General features: G+C 41.7%; 1 protein-coding gene across 6 annotated transcripts in view; it reads right to left on the bottom strand.

The window, feature by feature from the left end:
* EZH2 (enhancer of zeste 2 polycomb repressive complex 2 subunit) overlaps positions 1-12109 on the bottom strand; it is a 50720-nt gene extending 38611 nt beyond the window's left edge. For 3 of the 6 annotated variants that reach the window (XM_053956685.1, XM_053956691.1, XM_053956700.1), the window contains exon 1: positions 9348-9375. The gene's annotated coding sequence lies outside the window, so the exon portion shown is untranslated. Of the gene's footprint in view, positions 1-9347; positions 9377-10927; positions 10943-11811 lie in introns of those variants that run through there. The other 3 variants (XM_053956673.1, XM_053956681.1, XM_053956666.1) reach the window with 3 other exon arrangements.
* Positions 12110-13881: the final 1772 nt, after the last annotated feature.

Here is a 13881-nt window from a genome sequence, read left to right as displayed (position 1 = left end):
TCTGTTTCTAGGCCTTATCAAAACTGGACGAGTCACTCTGAGAATTTCAACCACTACATAATGGAATTAACTCCCTGAATAGCTTGCTTTTCCACACAAATCGGAGCCAAACCCAGACAATCACAGAATTTGAGTACTGTTCTAGCTCTTCTACTGAAACATGCTAATCTATACTAAAATGAAAATATAAGAGGCAACAGACAAGACTCAATAAGGGATTTCATTTCAATATAGGAAGAAAATTCTTCACAGTGAGTGTGGTCCAGCATAGGAATGTATTTAACAGAGGTGTCAGAATCTCCACTCTTGAAAACATTTTAAAAGTGGTCTGGAAAATATTATTTCAGTGTTGGCCTAACCCAAGTTGGAGACTGGATCAGAGGATTTCTAGATCTAAAACTATTCTACAAGTCAATATATCTTTCAGCTGGGCCCACCATCTCAAAACAAGGACCACACTATTTCTAAAGCTCATGCCAAGGAGTTTGCCTTTTAAATTTCAGTTAATATTCAAAAGATGAAAACAATGAGCACTAACACTCTCAGTATTTCAATCTGCTACAGACACAATGTGAAAAACACTACCATTAAAGGAACAATAATTTGTGAATTAAAATGCTTACGAGCTTAATCAGACTAAACTCTTGAATTCTACAATCACTGATTCTTACAATCAGTAGAAACATTAGTCTCCTTCAACAACTCCATCAACTAGTTAGTTCACACACTCCTTCCCACTACTATTCCATGTATTGGTTCATTTGAAAGATGCCTTATCTGAACAGTACAGTTGGAACTTTCAGCTCTTTCTCTCAGAAACTGTAATTAAAAAAGATTGGAAATTTCTTCACTAATTAAGAAAGTAGTCTAACTAAAATGCTTAAACTGAACATTATGTTTAAAATAAATAAAAGACCACATATAAAGGGCTGTTACTTTCAAATTAGTTGTCTTCATATCCTAATGGGGTTCTGCTTCTCTTATAGTCCAACCTTTGTGCGTTTGAAGTGTCACTTTTGTCAGACCTTTTACTTTCTGCCATTTAAGTGACTAGAGCCTTAGCTTGCATTTGGCATACTTAAGATTAGAAGGCTGATCTCTACCCTGGTATATTAAATGGTTAGTTGTCATCTGGTTCGGGGTTTGGTTTGGCTTTTTTCCACTTTTTATTTTTTAACTTAAACATATTCTAGAAGAAATCACTAAGTGAGTCAAGTGTAAGTCGCATTCACAATAAGCAACTATTCTGTGATTTGCTTCTCCAAAATGTGTTGAAACATGTGCCGCCTCAATTATTTCTTCCCAAGCACAATGGTTTTTTGGACCTTGTTACTACCCCACTAGCTCTTTAAGTTAATAGCCACCAATTAATATTTCAGGATACTCAATACTAATAAGATGCTTTCCTGTATCTTTTGAGTAAGAATTTCAGGTAATTTTAAAACAGGCTTATATAAAAAAAACAAATTCCCCATTTTGTGGCAATTTCACACCTGGTCATGATGTACTACCTTGATCTATCATATACAAAGTGACTGTGCACAGCCGTTTCTCTTACAGCTATGTACGAGAGGCTATTTCAGTGAACTAAGAGTACAGTTTCATGACATATTTAATACAATTAAACTACTTATTTGTAGTAGTACTACTCTGAAACTAACTTATTAACTATAATGACTATATTTTTATTTGCAGAATTATTTCCCAAACCAAAACTAGTTACCACTGGAGTGGTTATTAAAATATTATAACATAGACAATACCTTGAATCTGAGCTAAGCAGTGTGTCAGAATTTCCTCTAAATGGCTGATTTTTAGCCTTCTTGTGATAACAAGGCTGATGAACCCTTCTGCATACATACTCTACAGGAACTTCTGATGCAAATGGTAAACATAAACCAAATGTGACATGGTTTACTGTCCACTAAGTTACATATATGTTCTCCAACAGTTTCATGAAAGATTACAAGTTCTCTGGCCTTACAAAAAGCTTCAGCATGAACATATGCTCTATGAAAAATAAAAAACTTAAGAGATTGGAGATGTCATTAAAAAGCAAATTACAACGGAGAAACACCACTTAGGGCTGCAGACACTGATGTGTCAACAGAGAGCAGCCCCTACCCAAGCAATGCCACTGCAGCCAATCACCATTCCAAAGACTCACTGTCACTGCTCTCTGCTCCAGTATGAAACATAATTACATACAGTATTTTACAGCAGCTACAATCCTGCACTCTACACCTAGGAATAGATAGGAATGCTCCTATCTTAGATATTAGGAATTCTAACCTTCGGTCCAGATTTGGTAGGAGCATCTATTTGCCCTTCGCATATTTAAGTCCCGACTTAGGTTTGCCTTGATCATAACACATGCTTTCACTCATCAATTACTGTTTCCAGTCTGTTTTTAACAGTTAAAGTAATCTCTCCAAACACAGTTCCTCATTACTGCCCAAGCATATCAGACAAAAACTGCCAGCTTTGATTTTCAAGCATCATCCCTACTTTATGCTGGCATTGCTACAAAAAGGAGGCCTTTTACTTGCTCCTGTGCTACCATTTCCCTCCTGACAGCAGGAGCATTTTTGCAGCCATTGACAGAAGCAAGGAAGTTCTCTGGTTGAAAATATCTTGCTGCTTTTGACTGAGGAAAGTGAGCATCCAGTCAGTCTGGCCCCACCTAAAGACACTGACCCATGGCCTTAGGCAATCCAATTTTCAACTCCTTGTGACAGTACTAAATGTGCCCACGTCTGCAGATCAGTTTCTGGGTGTGCTCAGTTCATATCACTTTTTTTTTTTTAATGCATTTATTAAGTCAGAGCAGTTCAGTTTTACTGACACACAAGACAGGAGGGAAACATATCAGCTCGAGGGCTCACGTTTTCTTCAATCATGCTCCCCATCTGATTTTTTTTTAATTATAAATATTAGTTTGCTTCCCACAGCATTGTGTTTCTTGCTTTCTCCCCTAACAGTTCATTCACATACACAGTTCAACGCTATGTTGCATTAAAATCCTTCTCAAGAGTTTCTACCATTATTATATACTGACCAGGCAGATACTATAATCTCCCTCGGGCAAGGAAGAAAGGAAAGAATGAGGCATCAAGAAGCTCTTGGATATTAAATAGAAAGAAATGGTCCTTCACTCTTTTTTGCTTCCTGGAAAAACATGAGAAATCTTAATTTATCTTCTTGCTCTTTTTAAATGACAATCTTCTATTTTTCTGCATTAGAAAACTAACAAAGCAAAGCAACTGCCAGTATTCAACACCCCTTACTCTATCTGCCAGCATGTTAAAAACTTTGCAGCTCAGAGTTTACAACTCTTGATCTCCCAGAAGCATTTCAGAAAATAATCAGATTTGTGTTCCTTAACACCTAAAATAATCTTAAACAATCTGCTTCAGAAATTTAAGTAACAATCATTAAGAAAGCCCACAAGAACTCATATGGTCATGACAAAACCCCCCAGTCATTTAAAACTTTGTGTAACTAATTATAGGTTGATTAAACATGAAGTACCTGAGCAAGATCCCACAACAACACTGTTGTGCTTATTTCAGAAATCAAGCTTATTTCAGATTTTCTATGAGACAAGGAAGGAGAGCATCAATTTGATTACTTCTTTCTTCCTAATAGCACACTGCCTTCAGATTTATTTTGACATTATCTCATTTTGTGGGAGTTCTTCATTTAGAACATTTCTAATGGATGCTTCTCAGTTTCATTCTCCTCAGTAGAGAAAAACAAAAATGTTATGTCTGTTTATAAGAAAACAAGATTTCAATATAAATAATTAGTTTTTCAATACATTTCCTTACACAAATCTAACAATAGATTACAAAAAAGTAACAGAACATAATTTGTTTACAGACAGTCCTTAAAAGATAAATCCATACTGGAGTGTTCTATCTGTATAAGCAAGCCTGCAACTTTCAAAGCTATTCTTCCCTTAAAAAAAAATCTTTCAGTGTCCCCACTTCAGGATTTAGAGAAGTAAAAACAGACATTAAATCATTACTGAATACCACTTAAGGAGTAAGAGCAACCCATTTAAAAGAAAAAATCTTCTGACTTCCCTACATTACCACTTTCTTCCAGCACATTTCAACATTTGATACTTTTAGAAAAATACCAGTTTGGAAATAAAAACAAGGAGTTCTCAAGTAGTTGTCCACTTGGGTGGGGGGAGGAGAAAAAGAGAACAGGGAGATCATAACCAAATATTTTATATTAAAGACGTAATCAAATTGGCAGTAACTGAAACTGACTGACATCTCACTTTGGGCAACGTGAGCCATACACCATGCACCAGGTAATGCAACTATTTACTTTTCACTTGGATATCTGCATCTATAAATACTTCTAACATTTGCATGGATGAGTAAGATTATTTGGCTCAAAAAACAAATAAAACATTTTAAAACTCCACGCAACACCACAGCAACAAAAAGTTTCAAGCTTGCATTTGATCATACTTTTTACAAGTCACAATTAAAACCATTCCATGTTCCTCACAACAAACCAAGCCTGGCTATTTGTCAGGAGAAAGAGTTTTATGCATAAACCTTGAGCTTCACCTTTGAGTTGCTCAAATGCATACCTCCAGAATTTCTCTTTTCACACTCATTCACAGACACCCAGAGGAATTAGATGACTCCCACACACATTCCAATTAACCTCTGTTGCCTAACACCTCCATATCTTAAAAAATTAGCTTTTTGATATCCCGGATAAATCTGGCAGAAAAAGTAACTCTTGCTAGAAACACTTCAGACATGTCTCCACAGGAAAAATAATTTATGATGTGAATTTGAAGAACACAGTCTATTCCACCTGAACTTGTTTTGTGGACACACTTTTTATATTCTAAAAACTAAAATAGGCACAGGTTCTTCTGTTCAACCCATACCTGCAAAAGCAACACACACTCCACACAGGAAAAACCCTGATGCACAACAATTCAGGTTCAATAGTTATTCCATACTCTTTCCCTGCTTAGGCAAATAGCCTAAAAGCTTAACTTTGAAAGACAATACACTTCCACATATGCAGAATTTACTGTAGAGCAGTCTGGCAAATTGAAGCTGAACTGGTATTTGCCATTTACCTGAATGATTCCAAAATGAGCTTCAAATGATGAAAGTAACTGTAAGAGTTACTTAAAAAACAATCATTTAAAATTTCACAAAATAACTGGGTCTAATGTATGGCATCCTTATTGTGTAAGGTATACAGTGATAAATCCACCTGCACGTTATATTAGATGTTGCTTAAACATGAAAAAAAACCCACAGATACTACTTTTCCAGAAGCTTGACTTAATACAGAAAACTAATTAGAAACAGTTTATCTTGGAAAAAACCAAAGAAAAAGGTAAAAGAGAAAAAAACCCCAACATGCAACCCCCAAAAACTCCACAATCCTTCAGTGAAAAAGAAAACATCTCCCAAGAGAACTGCAAATACTAAATAAGGTATTGGGACCTTATGTCTCCCCGCTTCAAAGCAACCATGTATATCCATTGTTTTATTCTTAACATAGTTTAACCCCCAGGAATGGTTAAGCTATGTTAAGAATAAAACAATGTATGTCGATCTCTTCTTCCAGTAATTACTGGCTTTAGCTTTGCACTAAACACATTGGCAATAAATACTCACTAGAAACATGGCACAAACTAGCGGACATACAACAGGAACAAGTTATCACAAAGGACAGAATTTACACTGTAACACTAAAAAAGAGACAATAATACCCACTTTAATCCATTTGCCATGGTACAGTTCCACAGGTAAATCATGCATCTATAACACACATCCATACGACTTCTTACAGAAGCAGCAAAATTAATTCCAGCTCTAGAATTTTTTATCTTATTAGTAAAAACGAAATTGGACTACACACCAAAAATATAAAGCTTGCCAGATCCACTCATGCTAAGAAACATGAAAAGGAAACCAGCACACATTAAAAACATTAAAATTATATATGAGTTATAAGATTTGAGTTTCCTTCCTTTCAAATACTTTGTTTCTTTAAATTACATCTGATGGCTTTGGGATTTAAACTGAACACGCAGGCTGTGAATAGAGAATGCATGGCAGGAAAAACCGAACTAACCATGTAAAAGGCAGAATGGAAAGAAGCCAGATACAACAAATAACTGACAAGGGAAATAGGCCTGGTTCTAGATCAAAAAACAATTTAAAAATATAAAGAAATCATACCCTCCTATAAAGATTTATTTTCAGTTCATAACCAAAAAAGCCTAGGATGTGAACTGCAATTTGTATTACTTTGCTAGCATAATTACACATCCAATGTTATTCAAGCAGGCACCATATGTATATACAAAAAAAGAAAACTAATAGCAAATTCTGGAGTATTCTGTAATTGTGTATCAAGGAAGTCTTTATTTGCACACAGTAAGACACCAGTTTTACCTCATTTGCTAATTAAATCATATATATCCCAATTAGAAGCTTTGGAAGTACCACATCACATTTTCAAGCAAATGACAACACTGTGCTGATCCACTCACACCATTACACTGTTATTTTTATCCACAGCATTCAGATCACGCACAGTATGTACCTAAATGTCCAAATGGCCTTCTTACTTTAAGAGTACTACTGATTTTACCACTAGATAGGAAGCAGAGAATGCATTATAAATCATTCCAAGTCAACAGCAATTTTTACAAACGGAGCAGAGGCACAATAAATGAAAAATCCTATGTCCAAGCTTCAGCCAGGTAGTCAAAAGCTTTCTTAAATGAGAGCATGATCCACACTAATTTGGGGGAGTGTTGTTTGAGTGGTTTTTTTGGTTTTGGTTTTTTTTTTGTGGACACAGCAAGGACATCCTCTTCCCTCTCAATATTTTTAAATTTCAATCCATTTACAAACCTGTGGCTAAATAATTTATTATATATTTTAAAATTCCTTTCTTTTTTAGTATTTTTAAGAAAGCTCAATTTGTCAATTTTATATGCAAATTACACATTTCACTCTTCTTAATAGTTGCCTCTACTCAAGTTTAGTAGTGTTACTTTACCTCTTAATTCAGAACCAAGTCCACAGTCTGATCCATCTTAGTGGAAATCTAGGTGTATAATCAAACTGCCTACTACTATCAGTTACAGAAAGCAGCATGTTTTAGAAAACTTCCCTTTTTCTTGCTTGGAGCACAATAGAACTGTCCCTCAATAAATTTTTAGCATCACCTCATCTGTAAATAGACCTACACTCCATCATCCCAAAGTCTTTAACTGATCTTTGTGAGAACAGATAGAATACCTACTTAGTAATTCTGTACATTGTTTTCCTTTTAATCTTTAGCTCAACAAAGTATATCCCTTGGGCATATACTCAGCTAAAAAATAAACCTGAGCATTTGACTACCTTATAACAAGTGTTGTCACCATTCCCCCTGTGAAGCATCCCTCTCTCTTCTGCATACAATTTATACAAGATTTTGCTGGTTTGGGTACATTTTATACAAGATTTTAGTTTGCCTCATTGTTCTCCTCGCAGACATAGCTACTTTAACTAAAATTATTCCTTAAACTATGTCAGTGCTGGAGTAACTCATCCATTTAAAGACTGACTTAGCCACTTCAGAACAGTTGTACAAGTCATACACTTAGGTGTTAAATGTGTAGATACATTTATAGATAGATACATTTACAGATGCTGTCTTCAATCAGACACCACTTCAACAGGCCCAGCACAACTCTCCATGGACCTTGCTGACGGAAGGAACAGAAGGCTGGAAGCAGCTTCAACATTAAAATAAACCTACTGCTACTGTCCAACAGCTTCTTTTAACAGTGGTCTTGTTTGTTAATGTAAGTGTTACACAAACGCCTACATCAAATCATTAAGAATTGTATTTGCAGTACGCAGCTCATTTCCTTCACTCTTTAAAAAAAATCTGGTAAAGTGAATTTTGCTTGGATAAGTAATACTGCCAAAATTACTTTATCGACTCAGTGAACTTCCTTGCTTAGCAAAGGCCAGGTTCTGGTTTTGTTCCTGAGATTTTCAGCATCCCTGCTGGGGAAAACATTATTCCCCCTAAAGCTTCACAGATACTTTTCCTCAAATCAGCTAAGATCCATCTGTAAGTACTAACAGTAGAATTACAGAACTTCCAAATTACAGCCAACACTAAAGTTTTTCCACAGCACTTTTGCTCAAACACAATGCAAAGTAGACATTTATTAAATGTGCCTTCTGTCAGTGTTGCAGCCATTTTTAAAAATTAACTCTCACTGTTCAATCACATGAATATAGAACCTTCATCTAAAATTGTTATTCAGTTTTACCATTACAGCTGTGAACTTACTAAAACACATACATGATCTATACAGCTACAGAAGCTGAACTGTCTTGTAAATGGTGACAGAGCACTTCTTTTGACTAATTGCAAGAGGAATTTTAGAGTGAACCAACTTTCCCGGGAGCAATGTTGTCCGGCACTGGATTCTAGATGTAGCTTATTCTGACATAAGCTTATTTACAGAAAGGGGCTTGCACTCACTCTGTATCTAATACAGCTCATGCATTCAATAATGCACTACAAAAATCCCCTTCTCCCTAAGCCAAAGTTTCTTTGCAGGTAAGAAGCAGCACAGGAATATTTACATGTCACCTATGAAGGTTGCAATGTTACAGAACAAACAAAAACCAGTTTGAAAGCATGTCTTCAAAGAAATCACCATATTTCAGCTTGTTGGCAGTTTTAGCAAGAAAGGAAAAAAACAGAGCGGGGGGAAAAATTTGAGGTTGAATTTCAAGTCTCTGGCCTAGGCTCACACACCACCACTTCAGCTCATTTTATGACTTTTTGAAGGTGCAGAGTTCCAGCATCTGCCATTTTTCAAGGTGAAATTACATATTAAAAAATCTATGAAAGAACTCATAAGTTCTTCCCAATTTTTCTCCTAAATTAAAGTCTTGAATCCTTCCAAAGTTCCAGACAAAAATAACAGTTGGCATCTCATGGAACATTATACTGTCACAGATTTCTGCACAGGTTGTTTAACTTTAATTGTTACTTTCATTTCTCAAGGAGGCGGAGGAAGGAAAAAAATATTTTTCCTTTTTGCTTCTTGCAAAGGAAACTCCAGAACAAGAAATGTGACTTTTTTATTCAGTACTTTGTAAAAGTACTAGCTCTTAAAAATATTCAACACATCACAGAAAACTTTTGAGTTAAATCTCCTAAAATACTGGAAGTGCATTTTCTGAAAGACTTAGTAGCTTTCAAATATTCACATTTTAATAATCACTAGTGAGCCTAGTTATAGTACACTATGTACAAGTAATACTCACCCTTCTGCAGATGCTTTATTGTTACCACAAATAAACATTCCCGGGACTCTCAATTTGATATAGACACTGGGGACAAACAAGGAATGACCTTCAAATTTTTATAAATTGCATAAAGAATCCGAATGTGCCAACCCCTAAAAAAAAATTAACTTATCTTTGAGATAAATCCCCACTTAGATGTGAAGATTATACTAAACGTGCTGGTAAAAACTCTTTGCTGAAATCTCCATTAGTAAGAACCAAACTCACAATAGCTGAAACTAGTGTTGCTAGACTTAAGCAAAGACAAACCTATCCTTGCTAGAATTAAATTACCTTCTCCAAACTGTTACATGCTTCTCATCTGAGAGAATAAGAATCTGAACTTCCAGCTTTAAAATGAAAAAAAACTTTTCTCTTGCTCCAATAAAACCAGTATGTTGCTTTGTAAGTTAGAAAGTATGCACAAGTGTGTTGTCCCATTCCTGCCGCACATCTGTGCACGCATTGCTTTTCTTTCGTGTATAAATAACAAATTTGGAATCACCACGAAGACCTGGTAATGTTAAATACATGTGCATGATGCCACAACACACCGATTTCTTTATCCAACCACACATTCCTTGCTCACGGATGGCTCAGCTCAGTACTCTCCTTCGCACCTCCCCAGACACCCTAGCTTTAAACAGTGCTCCGTATCGCCGTACTTGGCGATATGAGACCCAAAACCCCAGAATTTTCAGCTATTTATGAACTTTCTCCCGGCGCTCTGGAAGATCGGGATCGCACGGTGTTCTCCACGATTAGGAAGTTCGCCGGAGCGGCCGCCAGACCGAGCTCCCCCCTGGCCCCTTCTGAGCTCCCTCCCTGAGCCTGGAGCGCCCCAAAGCCGAGGCGGGAGCCCCCAGCCCAGCCCCGCCGTCCCGCGGGTGCGGGCGGGCGGCCCGGGCGCGCTCAGCCTCCCCGCCCGGCTGGCCCCGGCTTCCGGGAGCCCGGGCGGACCTGTCCCAGCCTCCCGGGAGGAGAGGAACGAGCTGCGTGCCGCGCTGCCCACCGGCGGGCACACGGATTTCCCCTGCCCGGCGTGCGCCGGGCTCACACACGCACGCACACCTCCCTCTGCCCGCGCCGGAGCCGCCGCCGCGTGCCGCCGGCTGGAGCGGAGAGGAGGCGAAGGGAACCACCGGGTCTGCCCCCGTTCTCCCTCCCGCCACCCCCCGCCCTTCGAAGGAGTGACGGCGAGCTCGCCCCCAGCCCGGGTCTGCGCCTCGCCGGGCGGGGATCGGAGCCGCCGGCCGGGCTGGACGGAGCCAACTTAGACAAAGGGCACTCCAGACTCCATGTCTCCCCCCTCTAGCTGTCACCGGCCGGGAGCCCGCGTGTCTGCCCGCCGCAGCCCCGCGGGATGGGGACAGGGCTGCTCCCCGGGAGCTGCTGCCGCCGCCGCCGCCCCCATCCTCCCTTCCCTCCCTGCCGCCCCCTCCTCTCCTCCCCTCCCCCATGACAAAGGACCCGGGTATAAATAGCCGCTCCCGGCGCCGCCGCCGCCTCAAGCCCGCGAGGTGTCGCTCGCTCGCTCGCTCGCTCGCCCGCTCACTCACCCGCCCCCCCGCCGCCCCGGCTCCGCGCCGCCGCCGCTCCCGCCGGTGCCGCCGCCAGCTCCGCTCGGCGCTCCCGCTCTGCCTCCCTCCGCCTCCGGCTGCCGGATTCACCCTCCCGGACCGAGCGCCAAACACGCCGGCCCAATCGCCATCGCGCTCATTGGCGAGCGCGGAGCGCCGCCCCCATTGGACGGACGGACGCGGCCGGGGCTCAGCCGGGCCAATCGGGCGCGGCGAGGGGCGGGGCGAGGGGCGCGGCCTCGCTCCCCACGTGCGGGGGGGGAAGGGAGGGGTGGGGAGAACTCTTTGTTCTCGCGCTGCCCGCGCGGGGGGACGGGGGGCTCGCGCTCCCCCCGCTCCCGCCGCCCCCCGCCCCCCGCGCGCCCGCCCCCCCCCTCGCCGCGCGGCGGGGCCGGGCCCGGGGCTGCGCCGCGCCGGGGAGGCTTGAAACTCTCCGTCCGCCTCACGTGGAGAAGGGGGAGAGGGAGGGGAAAGGGGAGGGAGGCAGGCGAGAGGATTGGCGGGCACCGGGAGGGGCCCGCTCCCTCTCGGCGCCGCTGCCGAGTTTGAATCGGTCCGAGAGCGGGAGAGGTGTAACGGCCGTAACGGTCCCGGGGGGCGGGAATGTCCGGAGCGGGCCCTCCGTCCCCGCCGCCGCTCCGCCTGTTGCTCCCCCGGCGCGGGAGCTCAGCCGCTGGAGGTCACTCAGCCTTTCTCCATCTTCAGCAGGGAAAAATAAAATTGCCAAGATAAGTTTTGCTAGCGGGTACTTAGCCCTCCCATTGTGACCGCATCCCTTTCCGATGCGTCCCGCATCGGGTGTTACTTCCGAGATATACTAGAGCCGTACCCTTACTTATACAAGTCCCGTCATCCTTCCTTACCAAATATCACCTCTCCTCTTCCTTGTGGCTACCTCAGCGCATCTTCAGGGGCAGAAATGAGCAGCGGCCACTGTAAGGGGGTTCTGACTAAGAAAAGTCTCTCACGGAGGAAATAAATCACAAACGCGCCCACATTGCCAAATCATGCCATGGGCGTGCGTCTCACAGATCAGACACGTAGGGAAAACGAGGATGTATCAGCCTTGGAGGCTGGGGACAGCCCACGTCTGCGGGGCAGCCCCGCCGCTCCCCGGCGGATGTCTCGGCCGGCTGAGTCACTTTGCAGCGCCGCTGCCTCGCGTCCGCCTGTTTGACCTTTGTTTGCCCAAACTTTACCGCCGCCAGCCCTCCCTTAGTGCAGCGCGCCGGCGGCTTCCTCTCCCTCGCTGCTCCGCATCCAGCGCGGTTTCCCCCTGTCGTGGGGGGATGTCATAAATCGCAGCAGCGGCAGCAAAGTGCTCTCTCTGCATCAGGCTCGCATCCTGTTGCTGGCTACGTGCTGTCTCCAGTCTCTAAGGTTGCTGTCGTTTTCCCTCGTTTCTAATCCACGAGCCGTGCTCATCAATCTTGTAGCCGAGATTGTATTTAAACCTTGAGGGTTCGTGACCTTTACTCTGCTGTCGTCCTGCTCTCTGGTCGCTCCAGCCTTTACTCTGTTTCAGCAGAGAAAAATAAAATTGCCAAGATAAGTTTTCTAATGATATTCTCCACCTCCCTTGTGACCCGATCCCTTTCCCGTGCGTCCCACATCGACTGCCACTTCTGATGTGCGCTGGAGCAATCGACACATCCTTGTTTCCGTCATCCTTCCTCACCAAAGATCAGCTTCCCGCTTCCTTGTGCTTCCTAGCGCTACCTTAGTGCTTCTTCAGGGTCAAAGTTCAAAAAATGACCACTGTAATGAGGTCCTGAGTGATAAAAATCTCTTGCGGGGAAATAAATCACAAATGGACCTTCATCCCCAAATAATGCAGTTGGCTTATGTGCCAAGTGAGGCTCAGTGTTCTCCTACTTAAAAGCAATGTCCTTTTGTGTTTTTATAGTCTCTTTCTATGTGAAAGTACTTAAAATTTCCGGACTTCATTGTGTATTAAATTTGCAGTGAGGTCTCAAGTGCGGGCATTCCTACACTGTATGTTCTTGATTTACCTCATGGCCTTGAAAAGAAGTTTCTAATAGTAGCTCTTTTTTTTTCTCTTTTCTTTTCTTTTCTTTTCTTTTCTTTTCTTTCTTTTCTTTTCTTTTCTTTTCTTTTCTTTTCTTTCTTTTCTTTTCTTTTCTTTTCTTTTCTTTTCTTTCTTTTCTTTTTCTTTTCTTTGTAAATCTCTGGAGTTTCATGAGTTACAAACAAAAAACATGCAGCAGAAATTATTTCCTATTACAGTTACATGTCATATCATGGTAGATAGCTATAACCTTCCTCTAATTCTGGTGGAGTTGTTGACAATTGGGAAGATTATCTTTTAAATATTACAGTTGAAAAGTATTAGTAATTTCTGGAAATACAGCTATTTTGAATCTACTCTGCCCCAAGATGGCTGCCACCACCAAAATGGCTACCCAGTCCCTTCACAATTTAGGTTTTGTAATTTATTTTGATCCTTCAAGTTGCACTTCATGAGATCTGGTTTTGGTCAAAAAGAAAAATAACAATTGCTAGATAAGGGTGAGGTAACTTAATGCAGCAGATATGCTTAGCCACAAGGTGGAAAGATTTGCATTATAGAACCTACCCTGTGAACTAAACCTCAGCATTGATCACATCCTTTTCCTCTCTTGCACAGATTATTCATCTGCTATACCTGAAACTGATGCTTACTAGAAAACCGAACATGTTTTGAACTGAGTTACTCTTTGTCCTTTCCACTGTACAAAACAACCTCTCCACCAAGGCTCCATTCTAGGCTCTTAAAGCAATGAACTTCTGTTGAGAAACTCCATGAAGTGCTGATCTCTTGATCCATAGTTCAGGCTGCCTCAAACATCCTGGAGAATTTTAGTAACAGTTTTATTCTCTACACAGGAGTTTAATGTTGCAACGAGCTCCATACAGACTTGCTGTTTTCACAG

This window comes from Vidua chalybeata, chromosome 1 (assembly GCF_026979565.1).
Source record: "Vidua chalybeata isolate OUT-0048 chromosome 1, bVidCha1 merged haplotype, whole genome shotgun sequence".
NCBI classification, from domain to species: domain Eukaryota; kingdom Metazoa; phylum Chordata; class Aves; order Passeriformes; family Viduidae; genus Vidua; species Vidua chalybeata.
The sequence above is the reverse complement of the archived record's forward strand: the minus strand, read 5'-3'. Positions and strand labels throughout refer to the sequence as shown.